The sequence below is a fragment of the Cupressus sempervirens genome, chromosome 8 (assembly GCF_028749045.1).
Source record: "Cupressus sempervirens isolate cs-2001-9-10 chromosome 8, ASM2874904v1, whole genome shotgun sequence".
Taxonomy (NCBI): domain Eukaryota; kingdom Viridiplantae; phylum Streptophyta; class Pinopsida; order Cupressales; family Cupressaceae; genus Cupressus; species Cupressus sempervirens.
The window spans coordinates 646,029,989-646,044,383 of NC_143125.1; the positions used below are offsets into that span (position 1 = coordinate 646,029,989).

The 14,395-nt window shown below is 32.7% G+C and overlaps 1 pseudogene; it reads left to right on the forward strand.

The window, feature by feature from the left end:
• Positions 1-3,631: 3,631 nt before the first annotated feature.
• On the forward strand, positions 3,632-14,188 carry LOC149544085 (pathogenesis-related thaumatin-like protein 3.8 pseudogene; annotated as a pseudogene).
• Positions 14,189-14,395: the final 207 nt, after the last annotated feature.

Below are 14,395 nucleotides of genomic sequence, written 5' to 3' on the forward strand. Positions count from 1 at the left end.
GTTGGATCAACTAATAGCAATGAGATTGACATAACCATGAGAGGTTTTTCAAATTTAAAGGTTTCATTTTTTTCATATTAGATTCATATCAGAAAAAAAAAATTAACAATAAATTTATGTCTCACCTTTCTTTATTGCAATGCTTGATATGAATGAATTTTCTGCAAGCTACAATTTGAGTTGTGTTGAATAGGTCTAATCCCACACTTAAAATGTTTGTTTCATGTTTTGTCTTTCTAGTTTACATCTACTAAACTACCTCCTATCTCCTATAGGCACTAAGAATTTTGTATATGTATGGCTTCTTAGAACATAAATGTAATTACTTGGTTGTCGCTATGTACCTTGATCATAATCATCTATAACAGTAGGTTAAATATGATTGTAATTGCTTTATTATTTAATCATCCTCTTCACATTCCATGGATGCACAACAAGATATATCTAATAGATTGTGTTATAGAGGTCTTTTGCCCTTTATATAACATTGATATGTTACTCTCACTTTAGCAGAGCCACTAGGGGGTATGGGCATATGTTTTGTGTTGTATTACTCTTAAAAATTAATTGCATTCATTTGTTCCTTATGATAACATTATGTTGGAAAATAGTTATATCTTCCTTCGTTCACACCTCAAACTTCTATAGCATGCCATGGATTAGAGAAAATTATTTTAGCATTCAGTTGAATCATTATTTTAATTGTTTCGTAATTGTTTCGAGTTATGTGTGCACTTTATAAGATCTTAATTATAGTACTCACACCATTTTCTCCCTCTCTTGGGTTATTGAGGAAAATTTCAGAATATGATATGCTTCTTGTTCGCTTGTGGGGGGGCATGTGCATTTATAAGTAGTCTTTTTGTATATTATATACCACTATAGCTCCAACATACAAAAAATGGAACGCTCTTGTTCTCTTCTTAAAAATATTTTATTAAATCACAGAGATTTTCTACTACACCACTGAGCTTGCTAGAAATCTATAGTATGGAGGAGCTTTTAAGTACTTGATTATAAAGCTACAATGTTTGAGAAAGCATTGCCATATGATTGTAGAATTGATTCTTAATATCATTTCTATGATATGTTTATTTATGTGTGGGGAAACTCTCAAATTATTTTGCAACACAACATTGAGAATAAATACAATAAATGACGTGTTTCAAGCTAGTCTTAGACTACTTTGTTGAACTCTTAACAATAGTAAAATGTTGAAATATAGAGAATATTAAATTTTTTTATGTTTTCAAATATTGGATATTAAAAAATTTACTTATAAAATATTAAAAACAAATTATCTTTGTTTTATACATATATTTACATTGTCCTACTCAAGAATCAATTTAGAAACGTATTGTCACTTTTTTTGTAAAGAGATAGTAAAACTTTCATTGTATATTTTTCTTTATGAGATATTATTTAATTATCACTAATGTCATAAAGAGATGATATAAGTTTCATTGCATATTGTCTTTATGAGACAATTTGTAATTATCACCATTGTCTTAAAGAGATAATAAAATTTTATTGTATAATGTTTTTAGGAGACAATCCTTAAAGACAATAATGAAAGACATTGAATTAATGACAATATTTAAGATGATAAACAATTTTTTTTAAATCTCCAATTATGACAATTAGCTGAACAATTGTCTCAATAATTGTCTTTAACCAACCTTCTATGTAGTAGTTAAAGAAGTAATGAACCAACTTTAAAACCCATGTATCATATGATAGCCCTCTTTTATGATACATAGGTTTGATAAGGAAAAAAACAAGAGGGCTATCGTATAATACATGGGTTTTAAAGTTGGTTCATTTCTTCTTGATAAGGAAAAAAAAAGAGGGCTATCGTATGATACATGGGTTTTAAAGTTGGTTCATTGCTTCTTTTCTTCCTTCCTACCTACCTAGCAAGTGGAGTGCCCTCTATATAAATTGTGATGAACCCCTCCTTTGTATTCATCCACCTTCATTCAATATTTGTTACACCATAGGATAAAGAGAAAACCACATAATGGCACGAGTATTAGATGTTGCACTTCTTCTTATGGCTGGACTGGCCATGTCCCTCTATAACATGCAAGGTAATTAACTTGTCTTAGTAAAGTGTTGTCTATTGTAGGTAGTGATGGTCTAATTTTTTACAGTGAAAAAAATTTCCTAAAATATGTGTGAAAATTAGATAGCTTTATATGTTTTTTAGAATAGGGTTTCATCTTTCCTTCTTTTGAATCCTATGTTTACCCTAGCCATGCCTTGATCTCTATGTTGATTGAAATTTATTAAATTCTCAAGGTTTGTCACTAACATAGTTCCCAAAATGTTTTAAGTGTCTTGAAACCCTAGGTTTTTATTGAATATTAGAAATGGTTTTCAAAAAATTTTAATTCATTTACGTCTTACAATCTTATGATGTTCATTCTTCCCATAAGATCAGGATGGTTTTTATCTTTGTTCTTCAGTGCTACATTTTCCTTTCCTAGGTATGGGCATAATTAAGTTTTTGCTTATGGGCTTATGGTTGTGCATCACATAGTAGTTAAAGGGTAAAATTTTATGCTTACGATCTCATGTTCAACCTTTTAGCATAGATGCATAAAGATTCTTTTCATAGCTTTTAAAATGTATTTTATAGTTCTACAGTGATGAGCTAACCCATATGAATGAGAGCCTCTCTTTGAAGTATCTTTGGCTATATATTCCTCATGTTGGCATATGAGCATAAGATGTTTTCAAGCAATTATGTTTCCTTTCTTTACAGAGGTATGAGTATCAAGTAGAACAGATGGGTGGAAAGGTTGATTTGTTTGATTTGCGGTCTTATGTTTGTGCTTTTGGCATAAGAACGTAAGGCTCATAAGGGTGTAAATATTTTTTTCAAAGAGATGTTGAACGATGCTTATAGTTCTACACATAAAGAAAGCTCGTATGAGCATAATATCATTTTATTTCTTCTACATGCTTATGCTAATATGATATGTGGATAACCATAAAGGATTTTATAAAGGCTCATAAAAATGTAAAATAAGTTGTGTGTGTTTTTTTTGGCACGAGGCGTAGAAGCATAAATAAGTTGAGAAGGCTTGAGTTCTTATGATTGGAGAGCCTTGTATGGGCATAAAATAGCTTGTGAAGAAATGCTGAGATGGTTTACATTTCTACATATTAAAATTTTAGATGTTTTATCGAATAGTTGTAAGCATCTAATATTTGCTTCTTCAGGGTTATGAAGATTAGAGGGTTTTGACTTGGCATAGAAGCAGAAGACTGAATTTTTAAAAGGTTTAGCTGAGGTGTCATGCCAATTAGATTAAAATGATGAATCATCCACAACCAAGTAAAATGGAAAACAAAAAAGTACTTGAGGGTGATATTACATGGTTGACATTCTCTTGCTGGCACCCTAGAGGGAAAATCTTAAAACCTCATGCATGTCGGATTTATTGAAGCTGGTAGATTACATAGAGAAAGCATAAAAGTTCTTTTTGATTAGATTTTCAAAAATACTTGTCATTTTCAAGAGCTCATATTTTTTGTGGTAAGATTTTTCTTTTAATTTCTAAAGCTTTTGAGGGTTTTTGTACCAGTGATTGCTGAAATTTAAGTTTTAGAATTTTAGTCAACAATGGAAGACAAAGAGATTGAGGAGATTCTAGAAGACAAGAGGGAAGAAGAAGTAGAAGAAGAAGAAGAAGAAGATGTTGTTGAGGTAACCGCTAAGGGAAAAAAAGAAAAAGAGGAAGGCCAAGGCAGAGAAGAAAAATAGGGTTAGAAAACCTAACAAATATGCAGAAGAATGGATAAAAATCCTACCTAGGTCATCCAATGCAACTTTTGCTAATGACCATGTATTCAAAGACCCTTACTTCTTATGCAGAGATGCAATTTTCCCCAAAACTAATGGGTTTAATCTATTCATGTACTTCTATCTTAACAAAACCTTAAAGGTGCCAATTTGTAACCCTTGGAACAAGAACATGGCAAAATCCTTGATGTGTACTTGGTGAAGGCTTTAATAAATTCATATAATCTAGTCACCAAATCATTTCATAGACATAATGGAAGCATTTTCTGCACAATTGATAGGACTTCTTTCATAGAAGCTTTTGGTTTGGAGGGGAAGATGGATGTGCCTATTGATATTGAAGACTTGCAAGGAAATTTTGAAAGAAATAAAAGCCATTATCTGAATAATGTGATGAGGCCTCACATTCCTTTCAATATCAAGAAGGTAGGGTAGATACCAAAGAATGTAGAAAAGTATTTTCCACTCAATAAATTCAAGGGCTATTTCAAGAGCATTGAGTATGGATTGCACAAATTCCTAGGAAGTGATGGTATAGAGGAATATGTATATGGTTCACTATTGCTAATGGCATGTGATGTACAAGATCCCTTTCACAATAAGGAGTATGATTATGTAGGATTCATCATTAAAAACATAGACCAACGGATCATGAATGCCGAGAAGGGAGAGTTGGGTAACTTCAAATTCCATCACTACTCCTTGATCATTCATCTAATCCTATACAAGAATATTGGCTACATAAGTTAGTATTTCATTGACCAAACATTTGATGAATATAGTGAGTTTCTTGTTCAATTATGGACCCATATTTGGGATAATATTTTTTACCATTCAAATGCTATTGTATTTTTCAATTAGTTCAGTGCTATGATTATGAGGATGTTAGATCACACCTTTTTTAGGGCTCCTTCCATTTTGAGAACTCTACTTAGACCCTTTTATCTAGATGATAAATTAAAATTGGAACATAACTACAGTGATATATTTTTGTTTAAAGAATGTTCCTTAATGAGAGTTTATGCATCCCCTCAGCCACCCCATATACTACCAAATTTTTTCCCTCCTAGGTTAGCCATTATTGAATTCTTCTATTAGTTTTTGCTAATGAATAGAGAGATGATTCCTAGTTCCCTACATAAACCTACATTTTTCTGTAGATATTTTAAGGTAAGAGATTTTTTGATTGGAAAGAATTCCATTGAGGAGCTCAATGAATTTTTAGGTCAATATAAATTTTTTACTAGAAATTAGGTTAAGGCTAGATGGCTATGTAGCTAATGAGGTTAAGGCCATTAGGGGTTATATTCTACCTCCTAGCAGGCCCATCCCTATGGAAGACCTAATTACAAATAGAGTAGTGACGAGGAAGTCTAAGGAGATGTTAAGAAAGTATTATGAAGTCAAAAAAGTAGAAGATGCCTTGAAAAGGACTAACCTAGATTCCAAGGGTTTTTACATAGAGGTCCCATACCATAGGAATTTGAGACAAATAATAGAAAATTTTGATAATTGAATAGCTCAAATGCTAGATGAGCCTAAAGGGATGAAGAAATGGTGAATCCAAAATCCCCTAAGCCTAATGTTCAATTAGAGGTAGATGTTGAAGAGGAGGAGCAACCTTCATCATCAACATGGCTACCCAAGGGTAACAAGAGGTAGAAAATAATGCACATCCCAAAGAGGGTGGTGAATAGAGATTTTGAGGTTATGCTAGGCAACAATTAGTATTTTGTTGATATTAGATAGAATTACCTACATGAGAAAGCAACAAAGGAAGGTAGAGCCTCTATTGATTTGCAACTTACAGCTTCCAAATTGGATGATAGGATTATTCAATTTGAGAAATTTATGGAAGATGATGATTTTATTAAATCATTAGAATTTAAAAGTTTTTAATATAAGGTCAAATAGAATGATCTCACATTGAGCCTTAAGCTAGGAGAAGAGCCTGAGAAGACAAAGGAGCTAGTAGACAAACTATTGACATATGATCTAGATAGTAAGACAATGACCGCTGTAGAGGCCAGGGAGTTAGTATAGAGAAGTGGCATGATTTTAGGGCTAGGCTAGGATATTGAAAGGGCCTTTGTACTTGACTAGATTAGAAGGCAAGACAAGATAATTAGCTATGAGGCTACTAACAGTGATGGCTTGAAACGAGGGTCAAGTTTTAATATAGATACTAAGACCCTAGCTATTTGGAGAATTTCTCCTGATACTAATAAACCAAGAATGATGAATGTGAGGGAAAATACTCAAGGTAATATGATTACCTAGACATTAGACAATACCATAGGCAAGGAAGTCTCTAGCATGATGAAGCACTTTGCATTCATGAATGAAGCTAAGATGCAAAAAATTGAGGATAGGCTTGCTACTACCTACAATGAGTGCTTGGATACTAGAAAATTATATGGGGAGGAGCTTAAGACAAGCTATTTTTAGAAAAAGAGAATAGAAAAGGGTGAAGGCAATGTTCAAAGCCTAGAAAAGGAGATTTTATCTCTACAAGACAAACTTAAAGTTGTAGTAGAGGCTAAGTCTACACAAAGAAATGTGGAAGAAATCAAGTCCACTGCTGAAGTGTAGATTCAAATAGATGATATACCCATAGGGGTAATAGTGCAAGCACCAGTGATCAATTTGGAGGGTGAAATCCCTAAATCTGATGGTGCATTAAAAAAGGTGTAATACAAAGCATGTTGAATCATAGGGTAGGCATCTTGAAGAGAATCTCTCAAGATGCATATAATACATTGACTAATTTACAAGCTATTGAACAGGTGTACAAAAAGGAAAGAGCTTGGCTAGATATATTTTTCTAGTAGTTTGGGTCATATATGCAATTTTTTGACAAATTGATACCTCTATTGGCCAAGAAGCCAGACCTTCCTGATAAGGTCATTACAGTTAAAGAGGGCATGGACAAAGTAGCAAATTTGTTAGGTTTCTTTTTTGGAAGATTGATAGCTATCTAGAGTAGGATGAAAGTGTTGATTGATGACTTTCACTTTTTTAATTCTTTTTGTTGTTAATTTTGATAATCAAACAAAGGATTGAACTGAATGGTATAACTCTTTTGACATATTGTAAATTTCCCACAAGTGGCATCAATTTTTGAAGGTGATGCTGATGAGTTTGCTTTCAATAAATTCATCAATACCCAGTTTAAAATTGAAAATGAAATGAATAGATTCATAACAGAGGGGAAAGCAATGATAGATGCTAGGTGGCATAAGTTTGTTGGTGAGTCAGTAACAATTAAAGCATGCGAATGGCCAACTAAAAGAAAAATCATTGTATAGGAGGTAGTCACAAAAATTAAGGCTTTATCGATAGAAGGAAATTAAAGATGAAGAATCAAATTGAAGAAAATGAAAAATTGAAGATTTGATCTTTCCAACTATCAGCTTTGTAACTACTTTTGTTTTTGGTGTTGAGAGTGCAAAGATTGTTTGTAAAAGTTGTTTGTTACATCTTTGTACTCCTTTTTTTAGAGACACCTATTGGTCACAATTTCCCTTTTCTTGTTGCAACTCATGTCTATATAAATGAGTTTTCAAGGCATTGTGAGGGTTCGAGAATTTTGTATAATTTTTTCTTTGTTCAAGAAAAGTACAGTTGGTCCAGTTATGTGTGGTTTCTTAGAATTTACTTTCAAGATTTGCATCTTTCTGATGTTTTTCATATCAATAATAGAATCAAAAAGGTATAATGAGTTTTCATTGAGTTTTTATTGTTGGAAATATAAGAGGAGTAATTGAGAGGGGAGGGGTGAATCAGTTACTACTAAAATAAATCCTAGATCCCTTAGATGTCAAATAAAATTTACACTGATAAAAATGATTACTGCTAATACTCAGTAAGCATATAGAAATTGTTGTAACTTATTAAATGCAAAATGTGAATTACTTAGTAGATCTTAAGATTTTTTCAATAATTACTTAACCTTAATTTTGCATGCATGAGAGAAAAGAAATGAACACATATGACAATAGGATTTAACATGGAAACCCAATTTGGGAAAAACCACCAATGTAACTAATTATTATTTTTCACTCTTCTGAAGTAAGCTCAGTTAGGAGCCAACCTTGTTAGAGGATTTATAAATGGTTGTTAAACCAACTCTATTAAGAGATTTTAGATCACTACTACAATGGTTAGAGAGTAACAATAAAAGTGACCTGATTGTGATGCAACTAAATTGCATATTATAGATCTTTGTTCTAGCTTTATACTTGATCCTTCTTGATTGAATAATAATTTTCTTCTCCATAAGGATACCTACTTATCCTTCAAGTTCACTTCCTCTCATCTTATCTCTTTCAACTTATTCAGCTTGCATATCACATACTTTGAAATCACAACTTGACCCATTACTTGTACCTTTCAAATTGTCAATTTGGCTCAAATACAAAATTAGAATAACCAATATTCAGTACATCAGACAGCTAGAATCAATAGGTAAAATAATTAAGCTTTACATGCAAAAATCCTTTGGTAGCTAACCCAACTTGGTAGAAACTAATTTTGAAGTGATTTCCTATGTTAACCAACATGAGCTTAGTTAACACTATGAACTTATAAAATTCCTTTGGCAACTGAGTTAACTTGGTTAATACTAACTTCATTTAACTTTCCCTTTTTTAAATGAGTGATCTCGATTAACACTCTTTTCTACATAACTTTCTTCTATGCCCAAGTGAGCTCGATAGATACTACCTTCTATACAGAGTAAACTTAGTAATGCTCGGTAGACTAGGAAAATTGTCTTCTCTGACCAAGTGAGCTCAGCATGCACTATCCATCAACTGATATGAAATTTTTGTAACATCAAGGATAACACATAATTAATCAATTTAATCCAAAAATCTCCCTCTTTGGCATTGATGGTAACACAACATATCATAGCACAATGAAATTTTGTCAACAAGACTCCCTCTGTTAGAAAGTTTCTCCCTCTTTGATTTTCCTATAGTATTCTCCCTTTGTGAAGTAATTTTTTTTAGAAAGATATGATAGTAAACTTCTCCCTCTTTGAAAACACATTCCAAAGACAATACTGATTAGTGTCAATGTACCTTGAGTATACTTTCATCTACAATATGTCCTTCCTAATACTGCATCAACTGATTGATCTTCTACTTAGTTCTTGTTGATGCATCACTAAACTTTATTTAGTGAACTTTAGATAGGGGAATGACCCCTAGCTTACCTCTTAGATAAAAAAATGCATCCTTAGGTAATGGCTTGGTGAATATATCAGCAATCTATTCCTTTATATTCACATATTCCAATCTGACTTCTTTGTCTTGCACCAACTCTCTTAAGAAGTGATATTTTATAGAAATATACTTTGTTTTGGAATGCATTATTGGATTCTTTGATATGTTGATTGCATTGGTGTTATCACAATATATGAAAATTGGCTCTTTGATTTCAACCTTCATTCCTTCCAACAATTGTTTCAACTGAACAATGTTAGAGTAACTTACTACTATAGCCACATATTCTGCCTCTATTATGGATTGAGATGTACACTTTTTCTTCTCGCTTGTCCAAGATACTTGTCTTTTGCCAAAAAAAAATGATCCACCACTAGAGTTTTTTCTATCATCAAGATTTCCTGCCCAATCAACATCAATAAATACTTTTAAGTCAAGATTGCCTCCAAGTTTGTACCATAAGCCATAGTCTTCAGTACCTTTCAGATATCTCAAGATTCTTTTTATTTTCATCATGTGGTTTTCTCTAGATTTTGCTAAGAATCTTGCCACTATCCCAACTGCTAAGGCAATATCATGCCTTGTATGTACTACATACTATAATTGCCTAATTATTGATATGTATAAGGTCTGATCTACTTTTTTGGAGTCATCATCTTTGGTAAGCTTAAGTCTAGTACACATGGGGATTCCAACTAGTTTTCAATCCTCCATTCCAAATTTCTTGAGTATCTCTTTGATATACTTAGATTGAGTGATGTAGATACCATTTTTATTCTACTATATCTAAAATCCAACAAAGAATTTTATTTCACCAAACATGGACATCTCAAATTATTTATTCATTTGTTCTAAAAATGCTCTGCATAAGTCATCATCTCCTATAAATAGAGTATCATCTACAAATATTTCAGCTAACACAATTTTCTCATCTAATCCTTCCTTAATATATAGAATATTGTTATCATTAGTTCTTTGAAAACCAATCTATATCAAATAGTTATGTAATATTTCATACCAAGCTCTGGGAGCTTGCTTGAGACCATATAAAGATTTTTGTAATTTCCAAACCATGTCTCTTTTGTTAGGATCAAAAAAACCTTCTAGTGGTTCAATGTAGGCTTCCTCATTGAGAATTCTATTCAAGAATATAGATTTAACATCCATCTGATATACTTTGAATCCTCTATGAGCTACATATTCCAACAAAGTCCTAACACCTTCTAGTCTTGCAACAGGGGCAAAAGTTTCACCATAGTCAATACCTTCTTCTTGAGAATAACCTTTGCATACTAGTCTTACTTTGTTTATTGATACCTTTCCATCTTCATTCAGCTTATTTCTGAATATCCATTTTATACCAATTATATTTTTATCCTTGGGCCTAGGAAAAATAGTATAAGTTTTATTATTTTCTATCTATTCTACTTCTTCATTCATAGCCTCAATCCAACTTTCATTTTCTAGTGCATCTTTAACACTTCTAGGTTCAAATTCAACAAGTAAACATGTACCTTTTAGTTTGCTTCTTGTCTTAGTTCCACCTAATTTATCTCCAATGATTTGATCAGGTGCATGATGCCTTCTGACATATTTAGCCAATACAGGTTCTTTGACTTTTGAATGAACTATACTATCTTAATTTTGAATCTCAACTTCAGGCTCAGGTCCTTCTATCTATGGCTCAGGTCCTTCAAACTCGATATGCACTAACTTTGTATCCTTTGAACGCGACTCAGGTCCCTCTAACTTAGTTTACACTTCCTAAAACTCGATAACTATTAGAGAGTTGGGGAGCTCAGGAGATGAAGTCTCCTTTTGGTCAAATATGTTTGGCAATGTATTAGGTTAATAGTAGGCAAATCTTTTGTAATCTTTTGGGTCCTTTTGTCTTTCTTCTTCACTCTTTTTTGCAAACTCATCAATTCTCACATGTGCACTTTCTATTATTTTGTAAGTGGACAAATTCAAACATTTGTATGATTTACTTCTACAGGAATATCCTAGAAATATACCTTCATCACCTTTTACATCAAATTTTTCTTTTCTAGATACTTTCAAGATATAACATTTGCTGCCAAATACTTCTAAGTAACTTACATTGTCATCTCCTCCATAGATATCTTTCAATTTGTTCCACATATAAAAAGAATTTTTATAGTCTTTGACCTCATCAAATTAAGCATAACTAAGAGAAAATGCAATACCAATCATGATGATGTTACGATTCTTTTTTTTCAACAATATCTTCAATTGATAATGTTCCAATGGGAATTTTGTATTCTTCATCAAAATATTTGTAGCTTGAATCACTAATGGTAGCCAGATGAAGCCTCATAAGTCCTTTTCATGCTTGAATGTTGTCTCTATTTAGCTTTGGAATTTCTCTTTTGTAAGACATCCTAATCTTTAGCTTAGGTCCTTGAAACCTTCTCTACAAGCACCAAAAGCTCTAATACTAATTGTTGGAAATATAAGAGGAATGATTAAGAGGGGAGAGGTGAATCAGTTACTACTGAAGTAAATTCTAGATCTCTTAGATGTCAAATAAAATTCACATTGATAAAACTAATTGTCATTAATACTCGGTAAGCATACAGAAATTGCTATAACTAGATAAATGTAGAATGTGAATTACTTAGGAGATCTTAATATTTTGTTAGTAATTACTTAACCTTAATTTTTCATGCATGAGAAAAATAAATGAACACATATGACACCAAGATTTAACATGAAAACCCAATTTGGCAAAAACCACCAATGTAACTAGTTGTTGTTTTTCACTCTTCTAAAGTGAGTTTATTTAGGATCCAACCTTGTTAAAGGTTACAAAACACACTATTAGGTGTGACACTACTAAAGGATTTAATCACGCTATTAGGAGTTTCCTTCTAAGAGGTCTTGAAACAATTCAATGAAACCTTATTAGTGGATTTACTAATGGTTGTTAAACCAACTCTGTTAAGACATTTTAGATCACTGCTACAATGGTTAGAGAGTAACAATGAAAATGACTTGATTGTGATGCAACTAAATTGTTAATTATAGATCTTTGTTCTAGCTTTATACTTGATCCTTCCCAATTGAATAATACTTTTCTGCTCCACAAGGATACCTACTTATCCTTTAGGTTTGCTTCCTCTCATCTTATCTCTTTCAACTTATTCAACTTGCATATCACACACTTTGAAATCACAACTTGAACCATTATTTATACCTTTCAGATTGTCAAGTCAGCTCAAATACAAATTAGAATAACCAATATTCATTACCTCTATTGACTAGAATCAATAGGTAAAATAATTAAGCTTTACATGCAAAAATCCTTTGGTAGTTGACCCAGCTCAGTAGAAACTAATTCTAAAGCGATTTCCTATGTTAACCAATAGGAGCTCGGTTAACACTACCAAATTATAAAATTCCTTTGGCAACCAAGTTAACTCAGTTAATAGTAACTTTGTTCAACTTTCCCTTTGTTAATTGAGTGAACTTAGTTAACACTCTTTTCTACATAACTTCCTTCAACACCCAAGTGAGCTCGATAGATATTATCTTCTATATAGAGTAAACTTAGGAATGCTTGGTAGAATAGGAAACTTGTCTTCTCTAACCAAGTGAGCTCGACATGCACTATTTGTTAACTAATATGACATTTGTGTAACATCAAGGAAAACACACAATTAATCAATAATATCCAACATCTATTAGTTATTGTATAATTCTTTTCAAAGGATAATACAAAAGGGCATTTACACTACATCTATGTTATCAATCTCTATCTCCATTTTATGAATTTGCTTACTTTGAGATCAGTTAAATAAGGTTTAATTGATTGAATGGAATCTGGATAGGTTGTCTATTTATTCTATTGTTGCTTTTAATTCAAAGAGTTAGGGAAGTGCTTCAGTGAATCAATAGGGTTTGTGAGTTTATAAAAGGGATATTTCATAAGAATGGGAATTGGTGATTGCAATTGATATAATTCATTTACAAGTTATTTGAATTAGATCCCCTACTAATATTTGACTTTGTATAACAATGGATAAGGAAATGGTAATGTAAATCAAAGACAAATTGAAGTGAATTTTACTACATGTATCCAATATATATTCAAATCCAAATCAATCAAATATTATATCAAGTGTATAAGGGTGGTCATCATCTATCTATGGGAATTTATGAGTTATTGTTAGCTGCTCTAGCTCATTTTTGTTTCATATATATCAGAGAAATTGGACCATATCTATTGTATCTAGGGATTAAGGGTAAGAGTCAATAAGTTAATTAAAATCCCTAAGGTACTCTCACCTTGGTTTTGCAGAGCTAGAAGTGTAGGAATCATTATGCTTTGTGCAATTGGCCCAGAGACATAATTTATTATACTAATCATGAGCATTGACTACCTCTAGATATAGAAATGTTTTTTGTCTATTGGTAATAATAATCACTATTAAATCAAGAGCCAACAGATAGTTGAATAGTATAGCCATTCCAAGGAAGTAACAATGATATAACTTGTGTAATGTGTTTTATTGCAGAGGCGGAAGCAGTGAAGTTTTATATAAAGAACTAGTGCGGGTACACTGTCTGGGCAATGGGGTTACCTAGAGGAGGGTAGCAGCTAGAATAGGGGTAGACATGGATGGTTAGTTTGGTGGTGGGAACAATGTTGGCAAGGCTCTAGAGTTGAATGGGCTACACTTTCAGTGTCAGCAGGGCAGGGAGCTGCCAAACGGGTGACTGCGATGGGCAACTGAGCCGCATAGTCTATGGACCTATTCCCACAACCTTGAAAAAGTACAGATATAGGACTACTACAATGTCTCCCTAGTGGAAAACTTCAATGTTCATCTCTCCATCAACCCTAGCTAGCAATACGCAGTGCCCTGCCCTTTCATGTAGTGCTGACATAAATGTCATGTGCCCATTTGAGCTGAAGGTTGATGGCAGGTGTAAGAGTTCCTATGCCACCTTCAACATGGACCAGTACTGCTACACTAGAACATATGCCACCACCTGACCTGCCTTCATAAACTACTCCATGATATTCAAGAACCAGTTCCCTGAGACGTACAACTATCCCAAGCACAATACCACCTCTGTCACTTGCACCTTTGGTACATATTACACTATTTTGTTCTTTCCCTAGACACATATATGCACACACACACACACACAGACACACACACACATGATTATATTTGAGGCCTCATGAATAACACTATATTATAAATAAGTGTCATCTTCATTGTGACACCAGTGGTGTACCTGCATAGGTCATTGCTACTTGCAACTCACATTGCTTATCATCAATAAAACATTGACAGTGTCTCATCAATGGTGAGAGAGAGATAAG